Source organism: Astatotilapia calliptera, chromosome 5, assembly GCF_964374335.1.
Source record: "Astatotilapia calliptera chromosome 5, fAstCal68.1, whole genome shotgun sequence".
Classification (NCBI taxonomy): Eukaryota; Metazoa; Chordata; class Actinopteri; order Cichliformes; family Cichlidae; genus Astatotilapia; species Astatotilapia calliptera.
The window spans coordinates 26,838,747-26,852,409 of record NC_137426.1 but is presented as its reverse complement, the minus strand read 5'-3'; the positions used below and the strand labels follow the sequence as shown (position 1 = coordinate 26,852,409).

At 39.7% G+C, this 13,663-nt stretch overlaps 1 long non-coding RNA gene across 1 annotated transcript; it reads right to left on the bottom strand.

Moving 5' to 3' along the window:
- Positions 1–10,890: 10,890 nt before the first annotated feature.
- On the bottom strand, positions 10,891–13,123 carry LOC145428791 (uncharacterized). Its single transcript, XR_013909113.1, has 3 exons — positions 13,017–13,123; positions 11,841–11,933; positions 10,891–11,704 (listed from the first exon to the last, which is right to left on the bottom strand). It is a non-coding gene; the product is annotated as an uncharacterized LOC145428791 (long non-coding RNA).
- Positions 13,124–13,663: the final 540 nt, after the last annotated feature.

Below are 13,663 nucleotides of genomic sequence, written 5' to 3'. Positions count from 1 at the left end.
CCTTTCTCATACTTTCTCACGTTGCATCAGCTGTAACACATCTGCACGAAGGCCACCAAACTAAACTCTGTTGGGCGTACAGTAAACTGACAGTACATACCCATAATGCTTGTGCCAGGCTCTGAAAAGGGAGCTATTTCCCTCCCTCTTCTCCTTCACTCTCCTCTCTCCATCTGTTCCTGGGCTGAGGCAGGGTAAGGAGCCAGGGAGGGCTACGAGCTGGAACAAGTCTATCTGCAGCAGCAGGCCTGGCCTCAGCAGCCACAGAGGGGCTCAGACTGAATGCTAGAGCCCCCTCTTCCTCCATCCAGATGCAGATGACTTCGCTTTTCCTCCGCCTCTCTGCCGCACAATAATACCCTTTTGTAGCACAAGGGCAGAATCCCAGCTTTGTCCAGTCAACCTTAATTTATGGCACACATATTCTGGACGCACATATTGTTGCACAAGCTACAAAGGCATAAGCTTTCAAAGAGGCAGAGAGGAAGTGCTGGCAAGAGGATTCTCGCACTTTCTCTGTTTGAGAAACGGTATAAATCATTCACTACAACATGGCATTTGCAGCTTCACCAGTGCATTGATTTTCACAACTTCAAAGAGGTGTAGTGAGTCAGAGGTGATTTTTTTTCTCCCCTCGCGGTCGTCTTATTACATTTCTATAACTTTCTATTTCAACGGTCACTGACTGCCAATCATGTTTCAGTGTGGCTTCAGATGTTACCATGACCCCTATTTACAGAATGTAAAAACACAGATCCTTTGTAATTTCTATCTAAAGCAATATTGCAGTGTTTGAAAAAAAAAAAACCCAACATAAATACTCAAATATATAATGTTGCAGTTTTTTTCTCCTCATTCATACAACCTTTCTCAGCATGTACGCAAAAATCTATCCACTTTCATTGAAAAGACGTTTGCCTGTGGCCCTTACGCATTTGGTTCTTTGGCCCGTCTCACCTTTTTCTCTCTCTCAGCTAAGACATGTGCGATGAAAGAGAACTGTATTCCTCTTTGTCTCCTGTAGAGACAGTTTTTGTTCTCCTTGACCTGCCATCCATAGTCTAATCTAAAGTGACTGACTGCTCCCTGATGCAGAGAGCACCAAGCTAGACCTTTCAGATTTCTGCTTTTACAATGAGCATGACAAGAGAAACAAAAGGGAGAAAGCAAAACCCGCTGATGAACTGATTGGCATCACCTGCGATACGTGAGTCAAAACTATGTCGGCACTTTGAAAAAGAAAAGTTTACTTTACTGAACTGGCACCACGTAACACCTTGGGTTTTGGAGGACATCTATACATGGCCTGCAAGGATTTGTGCGTGGGCGCCTGCACCTGCAAAACGTGGAGGCTTAAAATGGATGTGCAGCAAAATCACAAAGTAAAGACGCATATTACACATCTTTAAACATTTCTTCTGTAGAAATCCTCTTAATAAAGCTCCTTAGCTGAACCCCAGTCCACGTTTTTTTATTAAGAAAGCAGAATGTCACAAGGACTGTCTTTTTAAAGGGCAAAGATGACCAGCAAGTCTAACAAGGAGAATATGGTCTGACAGCAGGTGCACAGAGACGGCATTCAACATTAAACACAACCACAAGAGCAGCACGTTAAATACGTGAATTGAGTATCCTGATGTAGCTCAACACTGCTCGCTAAATTTCATTTTCAATCACATTTTGGCCTTTTGCTGGGAACTTAAAATCAATGTTAGCCTTCAAAGCAAAGTGCATACATTAAATGATTCATGTTAGATCAAGTAGCTCTGTCAGAGAGCTGCAAAAATATGCTTTTAGCCAAGCAAAAACATATTGGATTGCTGCACCAGTGGGGACCCTTATTCTGATCCACATCTAAGGAACATTACATTTATTTGGCAGACAGCTTCATCGTGATAGCCTTCTGTCAGAGACTAATACACACTAAGCAATAGTCTAAGCAAAACTCAATCATATTTGATCAAATAACAATATAAATCAGGAGCATATCCTCTGCACATCTACAGCAACCAACTGGATAATTAAAAGACCTCTATTAAAATGTCTTGATTAACAAATATGTGGCTGAAGCTCTTACCTAGTTGCTCCAAATTGTTCCATGTATATGATGGCTGGAAAAACAGCAACCTCCAAATTAGAATTTAAAGACACAGATAGCACGTGAATAATGGCATGCATTATCGTGTCTTCTCCATAGTGATCTAATGGCTATCTAGCATTAAATAAAGGGAGGGAATTAAACTGGAGCAGATGGTGAGAGTACATCACTGGCTCAGGAGCTATTTATTAAATGCATTATTAATTATTTTCAACATGATGAGCTCGGCTGGCTTCCTTCTGGATCGACTCTGAGAAAGAGTTCTCTAACCCCCAGTGTCATTAGGTAGGTCTTTCACACATCACCAACCCGCCATCAGGTTAGCAACTCGTACCTTTATTCACATGCAACATTCAGTGATTTCTACTATTTTGAGGAATTTTCTAGGTAATAGAAAATGTGTTTTTTTTTAACCTGTACTAAAAAAGTTGTATTTGTGCACTTTAGATTGAATTGTCTGGCCGCTTGTACTCTGTCCCCGTGTCACTGGACAAAGCTTATGCACTTTAAATGACACACAAACATTTATGCACACGGAGATGCCTTCTTTAATGCCTGAAATGCTTGTCCGAGGTAACAGTTTCCTCACTTGCCACAGGCAGCGAGCCACCTGCCATACCACTCCCTAACCCCAACAAACAGACACACAAATTGAAGCCTTTATCCACATTCAAAGAGGTGGCCGAGGACACGAATGTCACGACTGACAGACCCTAGTTCACGCTCTGCTGCTTCCACTAGCCAACTATCATTTCTAAACACCTTGCATGCCATATCCCCGCTGCCTGTGGGTGTTTTATAGAGCATAAATCTTTTGTTTTTGTTTAGACAGTTGGATAGGAAACATTATTTGACTTACAATCATGCAAAAAGGGCACGGGGATAAGATAACAGCGACAGTTTTAATTGTTACATGACATGTCGCGCTTACAATATAATTTCACGGTTGATCTTAAACAGCTGCTATTTATTACTCAAAGTCATTTTAAAAACAGAAATATTACGTTTAAGACTATTTTTCCTGCAAGTGTATTAATGCAGCAGAAGCCAAACAAAATTATAAGAGAGGTTCAAAAATACTGTACACACCTTCACTATGTCTCCCCCACTCTTTCGTTCTCTCACCCAGTCAAGGCCTGAACTGTAGTTGAACTGAGCCTCTTGGGATATTTAGTTGGCCAGATCGTTAGCTGGCTGACCCACCTGGAAAGAGGAAAGAAGTGAAGGGTTAGAGGAGAGAAGAAAAGAGGTATAAAGTTAGCAATGGGCGAAGTGGGAGGGAGAATTATCTGAGGTATGCTCTGGATCTATGGTGAGACCTGAGAACAACAAGGTAGCTTCAGAGCATGATAAACTATGCACTCAGTATTCCAACCTGGCTGTGGTATTGCATGTCAATAACTTAGAGGTGCAGAAAACTGTGACACCTCTGATGCGTATAAACTACACCTTTAGAAAAAAAAATACTCACTTAGGGCTTTACCTCATTCCTCTCTGGTCTGTACTTCTTCCTACTCATAAATAAAAAGCCGAGTGTCTATATCTAAACAGCCTTCATTAATATTGATGTTTTTCACGGTAGTTTGTGATCATGCTCAGATTATACAAGCAGCACATTTACAATGAATCATAGGCCTTTCCAGCCTGTCACTGAATCACGTCGAATTGATACATCTTCTACAATGGTAATATATCATCGATCAAATGTGTCTTTCATTGGTGCTTCTATAACAACAATTGAATGATTGGTGGAAAGCTGTCGAATAAGTCCTCAAAAAAGCTCATGTTTCAAGATTATTTTTTAGAGATGCTTCTACTATAACTTTTGATGATGCATTGCTTCATGGTGTTGAATATTTGAACAGGAATCTTCTATTACTTCAGACATTTCTACAATCATCCTAGAACTGGAGACCTTATTTAGACATTGACATTATGAAAAAAACTGAGTCTTATTTTATTATTTTTTGTCACACGTCTCATAGCAACAGCAGTGAATGTGATAGGGAAATTTGTAACTTAAGATCCTACTTACACACACAGATTTATAGCCCTGCAATTTCCCCTACAGCCAACATTTCTATTGCTTTTTCCAACACAGGTGGCTCTATAATACATTTCAATCTGATCTTATCTAGGAAAGTCTCAGTTTTGGATGCTTAAAATACAAAATGTCATTTGAATTTTCATTTTGTAGATTTTTCATTTTCGGTCAAATTCCCAAATTTAAAGCTAAAGTATCAGATGTTGACAAAAATGGGTACAATTTGATCTGAACAGCATGAAAGGTTATAATTTGTTAAATCATATCAAAGCAATTCTGCTAAAAACAAATGGTTGCTGGAAAACGGTGAAAAGAAAGGGTTATCTAACACTTCCCTAGTTCTTGTAATGAATCAGTGTTTGTTGCACTTTTGATTTTTCCGTTTGGTGTGTCTGCAATTATTTGTGACATTGCGGGTCAGTTCTCCCGGACAATTTGCAATCCGTATAATTGCTCGATCATTCGTGTTTCCACTTTCATTCATGCTTTTTCTGTGATTTCTCCATGTCAGCCAGTTATTTTCTTGGGTATAGTGTTATTGCAGCTGCCAGCACCGATGAAATGAGCTTTAAAATTAAAAATCTATGTTGTCATAAGTTTTAGATTTATTGTAGCGCACTGAAAAGACTTGCAAAATAGAGATTTTCTGTCTCCTTCTTATCAAGAGACGTTGTTTCTAACCCAGTTAAACATTCAAAGAAGAAATTTTGTTTTTTTTCCTCTGGCAATCTACTCACTGATATCTAAAGTTGCACATGCATGTGTAACCTTTCCACCTCACATGTGCGTGATATATAATAATCCAGTAATCAGACATGTGCATGCTATTTTATTTTCACATACAGATTGTGATCCCTTTGATCGTGGATCAAAAATTATTTGGACCAAGTATTGCAGAGACTTTTCATCATTTTTGTATATAAAATTTAGCGTCTGTTAATAGATTTTTCTGCTTTTTACTTTTTTTATGTGCGATCATATGCTTATCATGCTTCACTAAGAGTTTCACAGATGCCTTGCAGGGACTTGCATTTATTTGCCTTGTGTGGAAAAAAACATTCTGTTCATCTGTTCATGGTTTTGTCATGTAATTCCCAAATGCCAGCCAGCGGGGGTCTTTATTTTTTTTTATTTATTTTTTTTTCCCCCCAATGTTTGAACATTTTCCCAATGTGCAAATGTTCAAACTAACATTGCTGTTTCTTGATACTGCTCCCATCTCCTTAGCCATTTGGAGAAACAGATCTGGGGAATGAACCAGCCAAGAGGGTGTCGTAGCGAATTTCTCCAGGTCCTGGCATGGGGCCAAACTCTTCCTCAGATGTGACAGTTCTGGGTTTCAGTCTGAAAGAGCCCTAATTTTGCCATTTTCAGCATACTGCCTCAAGAGTTACAATGTTGCCACAGCATGAAGACATAACACTGAAGGGAAGTCAGTGTACTAAGTAAGTACTTGGAGATGAAAGCAGATGGCAGTGGTCATTAAAACATTTTTGGTGGTGTCAGTGAAAATGAAATAAAAATGTACTTATATGCAAAAAAGCTTGCATTTGTCTATAAGGCCTGTATTTTGTTCTTGGTTTACCTTTATGTGCATGTAAGCATATACTGCAGAGACAGCTGTTTACATAACAGCTGTTTGGATTGTTTGAATTAACAGTTAACAATATGTACAGTGATCCTTGTAGTTTAATTGAACAGTTTGGATCAAACTCTATCATCTGAGACATCTCCCGGTGTAAGCTGTATATAGTGTCCTCTCACCACACTTCATCTAGCTATTATCCAGCATTATCCCATCGAGGACTGAGCTTCTCCGGTCTACGAGGCAGAAAAAAATCCGTAGACATGTCGGCTGCTGGGGACAGATTTGTTCCTTTGTCAGCAAAGAAGGGGGGGCGGGGTAGCTGGAGGACAAAAAAGGGGAGAAAAGGGCTATGTTAAATAATACTGAAAGTTTACAGGGACAAACAATGAATGAACATAAAACTGTGGATAAACAAGTTATGGAAGTGAGGAAGACTTAACAGGCGAGGGGAGACAACAAGTTGTGAACAGTTATACGGGAGTTTCACAAGGAATGTGGACAAAGAATGTCCATTATAGCTCGATCGAGGGAGTGAGGGCAGGCGATACAGAAAGAACAGGAGGCGTGGGATCAATTAGGTTAACTACTGAAGATGCTGGAAGACTTTGAAAGCAGCCACCATTTTGCCGTTAGCTGTTGTATTCTTCCCTAGCTTTCTTTACAGTATCTGTTCTCCCTCGTTCCTTTTTTTCTTTCCCCACTGCCATTGTTCCCCACCCGCCTTCTCCTCCCCACCCTCTCCCTGGCAGAGTGCTCGGGGAACACAGTCCTCCTCTGTCAGCCCCCCACACCCCCCCGTCTTCTGCTTCACAGGTAATTAAATGGATTTCCTGTCTTGTAGTCGGCGAGAGAACATGACCCTGCACTCTGCCAGAGCGTGTCCAAAGGCACTCCAGGGCCGGCTCCCTGCACCATCTGCATCTCAGTGTCCGAGCAGAGCAGTGGCCCTAAACAAACACACTCCACCCTGGGGACTGTCAAGCCACAGGCTCCCCGGCTAAACACACTCCACAGATACAGTGAGTGGTAATGAACTATGGGGAAATAGAGCTGTAAATACCAAAGAGCTGAACTAGGGAAGCACGGTACAGTATAAGCATTAACAATAGCTCAGCTGCAGTTATTATCCAGTTCAGAGCAGTTAGTGCTGTACAGAACTACTGGCAAAAGGGTCTTTTTTTTTTTTAGAAGTCTGAAGTAAATGTTTAGAGAAAAATGCATAGTTTTTGTGTAGATTGACTAAGAATCAAAATAAAGATGAGGCGTGTTTCTAAAATGCACACTGAGTGCACACAGGTGTCAACACAAACTCTGTGTGGATGCTACTTTCTGGTGTTGTGCAAATGTGTCTCTTTTTTTCGTACCACCACGCTTTCTTCTGAAAGCAGTGAATGCAGAAGACAGGCAGTCAATAGTATGAAAGCTCTGCTATGAGTCGTGGCTCCCAAGGGCAGCAACTTACTGTCCTACACCCCCCCCCCCCCCCCACTCCCACCCCTCACCCCCCACTGTGATGAACTTACTCCATCAGCAGGGCCTGAGTGCACTTCAAATACAGGCCCGAAGATTAGCGGCGTGGGAGCAGATCTCTCTTTTAACCTGCTCTTCTTCAAGCATCTTGACACAAGACTTCATAGCTCTGTCACGAGGAAGAATTACACCTGACAAGTCTGCTTACGGGCATGAGAGAATGTGTACATGCGAGCAGGAGCCCGTCAAAAGCGATGGCATCAATGCAAGAGCTCAAAATGTCTGCTGATTTTTTTACTGCCAATTTAAATAGTGTTAGAAAATCTGAACTGGTAAAATGTTAAGAGTAAGTCTGAAAAATGCTAATACCCTTTCAGACTATTCTTACAATTTTCCATTTTCTTTGGGGTTTTCAATGGACAACATTCAATACAATTTATAGGAATAGACTCAGTTATTAAATCTAGGCAAATGTCCCTTACCTGAGACACAAAACTTGATGCAAGAGAATCTCAAAATACTATAAAGTCAGCATTTACCTAAAATATGAACGCTTAAATCTAAATATTTTTGTATTCTTGACGATTCTACTTCTTGCTGAGGAAACAGACAAGCGGTCGAGCTGAAATCATAGAATGAATATTAGAGTAAAATGACAAAAATCCACTATAGTTGCAATCAAAGCCAGTGCAATTCTGGGACCACATGTGCATATGTAAGAGAAGGCTTTAGTAACTGTACCACCGCCCAGGTAAAAAATAATCACCAGACACCACTGGTAGCCATTTCAACAGGTCACAGCTCAAGGCACTACCTTCCTGTAGTAAGCACCCCTGAGTCTGAAGGTGGACTTCGCTATTTCACTGGCCTTATGACCCTGCCATTAACAAGCAATTGAGATGAACCAATAGAAATCACAGCTCGCGCTCAGAATTCATTAACAGCAAAAGCGTGACGAGTCACAAGAAGCACATTGATGCGGAGCAGGGTAACACTGCTTGGCTTTTTTCTCCCCACCATGACTGCTGAACATAAATCAGACAACGAGACACTGTCATTGAGACAGAGGACCCCTGAAGTCTCTGTACTAGTCAGAAAGGAGTATGCAAATGAGGACCTTGACCCAAATCAAATTCCAGCGCCCGTTTGTTAATTGCAAATTACAGACCTTGGCACCCCAATCAACTGCCTTTTAAGGGAATGATTTCAGACTCATTTTTTGCCATCATCTGAAAAATATGAAAGGGCAATAAGAAAATGTAAATGTCCCGGTTTTGTGATGCACTCGCTAGCGTGAATGAAGTGGAAACCTCAGCCAAAATGCTGCCGTTCAATCCAGTTTGCCAATGAACACAGTGAATGCTATTAAGAGGACAGTTCATGCTTGTAAATCTGACCATCATAAAGATGTCTTCCCTGGCTGGCAGAATGCTCAGAACTGTCATCTAATCCTCCTCCTCAGTTAGCCAGCAGACACAAGCACTGCTTTGTGGAGCCAGTTGTCTTATTACCCCATTAGCAAAGGCCAGAATGTGGCAATCTTCCTCCAACATTAATATAACATGACAGGCCAGGAGACATCAGTTTGTTAAATGCAAATCTCCCCAGCGTTCCTCAATGTCTCCATCACTGTTTTGTCAAGTACCCTGCAGGCCCAAAGACAGCAAATGAGTTCCAATTCATTTTTTTGTTTTCCAGTTTTTCACACCTCAGCTGTTTTCTTACAGACTGCGAATGGGGAAATAGAATATGCGCAATTTACATATTCCCTATGAATGTGGAATAGTGCATGTTGTTTCTTTCTATTTGGTATGTGCCCCTTGTCACCTAAGTGATTGTGACAGGTATTTTGCTTTCATTATTTTCTACTATCTGTTAAATCAGCAAAATCGTCTCTTGGTGCCTCATAATGCAACCGGTAAGAGGAAGAACTAATCATGTCACAGTGCCTATGGCAACTCAACTTTTCTGTATTACCCTGAGCAGAGAGGTGCACAGACCGCACACAAACTCATGCTGACACACCCACATGCACACACATCCACTTATCTCTGAACAAACTCACAAACACACACACACACAAACACATACATTGCTCGAAATCAGGCGGTTGGAAGCTGTGAATGAAGCGATATTGTAACCTCAACCTATATGGCGCTTTCCCACTGTGGGTTCAGCCAATGAATTATCCCCTCCAATAAATCCTGTTTGGAGGATAATCCTTTTCCCATCTTCTGGACAGACACTTTCTGTAATGAAATGGCCCCGGGTCCTTCCCTGTAACCCAGTCCCATCCTGGCCCTCTAACTCTGCCTGTCTCAGGGGAAAGAACGGCTTACAGTGTGGCTTCAACCCCACTCAACCTCTGCTCGGCTTCAATGGCTTTCCCACCTCCCAACTGCCCCCACACCTAACCCATCTTCACGTTACTTCTTCCTTTTCTTGCTCCAGGTGCAACTTCATTTCCCGCAGAGCCATACTACAGTGCCTCTTCTGCAGATCTCTCTGTCTGCTCTCATTCAAACAAGTTTTTCCTCTTTTTTCTCTTCATTTCATTCTTTCCTCTTGTTCAGCAAAAAAAAAAAAAGATGCAGCAAAGCTCTAGCAATCTTTCCACGTCTGATGATGTGATTCGAGCCAAACACCAGGCGAAAACCGCCCGTAATGACATGTCTTGATGTGTCGTATTTGCTGTCCCCAAGAACCCAGTTTCACTTGTGTATTGTGTGTTCCTGGTCGGCAGGGGGGCTGTTACACGGCAGCCTCAAACCAACGTAAACCAGGGTGGAGTGGGAGGTGTAAATGACATTGGTGGAGAGCTGAGCGGAAGCTCTCTGGGGTCTGAGATGGATGCAGGATGCAGTGGAGAACTCTGGGAAGACTAAGCCAGGGTTTTACCTGGTAATTGGGTTGTTGGCACAGCAGGCAAGCTGGCCAAGAAAAGATTCGTAAGCAATAATACATGCTGTAGAAAATGTTCTTCATCAAAGCAAATTGGCTTGTTTTACTGTGTATCAGAGCAAAATATAAAAAAATACATTATGTGAGTCCCAGATTGATAGAGCATCCTTTTGTCAGGAGATACATACACTCACCCAACATTTCATAAACCACACTTTGGTTCGTAATTTAAGTCCATTTGCTCCATGTTAATGACCACTAATAATAACTACACTCTAAGAAATAAAATGTTGCATTTACTCCACCCAGTTATGTCAACCGGTTCCACATAACTGGGTTAGTGAAATATAAAATGTATGATACACTTAATTTGAACAACAAATTTTAAGTACATCTGTCAAGCTTTGGCTAATTAAATGCAAATCACAAGAATGGTGTTGTATTAACTAAATATCATAATGTTGATCTAACTAACATGTTGAGTTAAATTGACAACACTAAATAAAATCTACTCAACCAAAACAAGCCCTACTTACTCTATAAAATAAGATGTTGCATTTACTCCACCCAGTTATGTCAACCGGTTCCACACAACTGGGTTAGTGAAATCTAAAATGTATGACACATTTAATTTGAACAACAAATTTTAAGTACATCTGATAAATTGACTAACCCTAAACGAGCTCTACTGAAACTATAGGATTAAATTACTTACTCTATTTAAAGTAAATTGAATAAATCAAACAATTTTATTCAGTTAACCCAACTTTAATAACACTTTGTGTAAAATGTGCTGAAGCAAACTTTGAGCTGTTCAAAATTCTAGATCAATGCCTTTTTCCTAAACAAAAATATCTTCACATATATGCAAGTGCATATTAAGTTCAGGAAGACATAATACAGAATGTTAAAATCAAGTTATTAAAACTGGAAAGTGTTGTGATTCCAACATTTTTAACATTAACATGACTTAATTTAAACTTGCTTCGGGTACAATGGAAAACTCACAATACAGTCCTATAAACAACAAGTAGAAATGACTTTAGTGGCATTTTTGTCCATATTTAAAAAACCTTTTTTTTTTTCAAAACTTAAAATGAAGTCCAAACTTAGGAGCAGTCTTGTTCAATGTAGCTGGAGGGTGGTAAAAGTTCAACATGAACAAAAAGTATGAGGCCTTGCAGAAGTTCTTGCGGAATTCAAACTGAACAGTTTATAAAGTGCAAGGAGATGGGTTTGAGAATCTTGTAACCAGTTCAGTGTCCTCTATAGTTCAGTGCAGGCTGTTTCACTCAAGCAGTTTGTTTTTCAGAACTTGCACCTTCATGGATAGGTTGTTCCCATCCAACTCCATCAGCACCTTCTGAAGAAATTCAAATGTGTATTTCAGGTGCTTTGGGTAGCTCAGATTTAGACTGTAGATTAGTCCAAGCAGGAGGGCACACCCCTTTGCCACATCACTAAGAGCTTTCAGCACAGTGTATCCTTCTATGATGAAACCAATGTCCTCAGGTGTATCTGCAGAGTCTGCTCCTTCATGTCTGACAACACAGACTCCTAAAGTCAGCTGCTCCGTTTCTCTTCTTGCACAAAGATCCACATCCTTAAAATGAAAACAAGGGGGGAAAAAGCTAATTGCATATAGATACATATGAATAAATGAGCCCACATTCAATTTACTATCCCAAATTAAAAAACAAACAAACAAACAAACTGATCTTTCCCCTTTTCTAACTTACCAAGAATTCCTTGAACAGGTCATCTGGCTTTTTATTTAAGTAGACACAGATAGTTTTTAGAACGCATTCCCGTCGAACATCAATGCTGATATTCTGGTGGAGATAAGAACTCAATGTGAGACAAGATTTTGGTTCTTTTCCACCTCTTCCCAAACCAAAGTCAAAAATATTAACAGATGAGTGATTAGCGATGAGTAATTAAACAATGTTTGACAACTCACATTAGTGACATTCAGTGAGGTTAATGATTGGTTAGGCACTGACTCTTCTGAGTCAGATCAACAAATATATGAACACAAAACTAGAAGCTTTTCAATTTTGACAATACATGAAAGCTTTCACTTTTGCTTTAATCAATTCTAGACTGTTCAACAATATAATTATTAATTGTACCCCTAAAAATGTTAAAAAGAAATAGAAGATTAGAACTCAGCAATATGGATTCAAAATCCTATCATAATATTTTCTGGTATTTATTACGATAACAAGAGTTACAATAAAAGATAACAGTAACCACAATCACATCTGAGCCACTTTTGTTGCATCTACTGACAGACAGAACTAGCTGACCAACGTAAAATGAAGGGGGGAACACACAAATTGTCACTTTGATAATCAATGGAACTGATACAAGGAGTTAAATGCATTACATATAGCTGTATTACACATAATGCTGCATTTTAATGACACAAGATAAATGCATGTCTTACACTTTAATCACTGATATTAACACTAAACCAGATATCAACACGGGTAGAATTCCTTCAAACAATGTAGCAACTTATTTGATGCATGTTTCTAAAATACACTATACATATATTTCATTCTTCAAACGGATCGGATCGCTGGCGCTCCTGGTGCCGATTACTGACACCAGGGAGCATGCGCAGTAGATGTTGGGAATAATTTTAAATCTGCAGTTCTTAGTAGGCAAGTTGCAGCTTAACATGAATCGTAAAACATTTTGGGAAATTACACCGAAGTGGGCCCGATAATATTTGTTAAATGCCTGACTACTAACACCTGTGAGAGGCATACAAGCTAGAATGCTAAAAAAAAATTACCAGACATCATTTGTTTTAAAATAAAACATACAGAAGTACTCCTGAAAATGTCGGATGTTTATCATTTAGTACACATTAACCAAAGTTGTCATCCTTAAATGGTTGTACTTACCAAATAATCCTCAAATGGCAATGGATTTTATCCAGGCTTCTGAGCATGATGCAAGTTTCGGTTGAAAATGGCGGTTGTTCAAACTTCCACACTGCACATGTGCAAACTGAGAAGTACGGAGAGCCTGTTAGGACAATCCTCTTCAAATTAAAGTGCTGTTCATTTTAAATGAACTTTTTACGTTGGATTTAATGTACTGGATTTTGTTGTATTGAAATATTGTGTTATTAATTAAAATCAAAACAATATCCTTGTGTTTAGAGTTAAAAATCAATTGGTGACATTAATTTTAACATAAAACGTTTACATAATGCTAGCAACATCAATGTATCATTTCTTAGAGTGTAATAACTAATAATATTAACTAATCTAACATTACTGCTTACTTTTCTTAAAAGTAATGTAGTTTAATTGTCAGAGAAAATAACTCAATACACTTCTCGTTACATTACTCCATAACATGACCTGAAACACACTGTCATATAATCATTAGTTAACTTTACAAACCTGAGGCTACAGTGACAGACACTGACAAAACTCACCATCCTAAAAATATACACATACAGTCTTTCTTTTAGTGTTGTATGCCCACAAAACCAACAACAAAATGCAAAGCTGAAATCCAGCCCAAAGAGACTTAAAAGCAA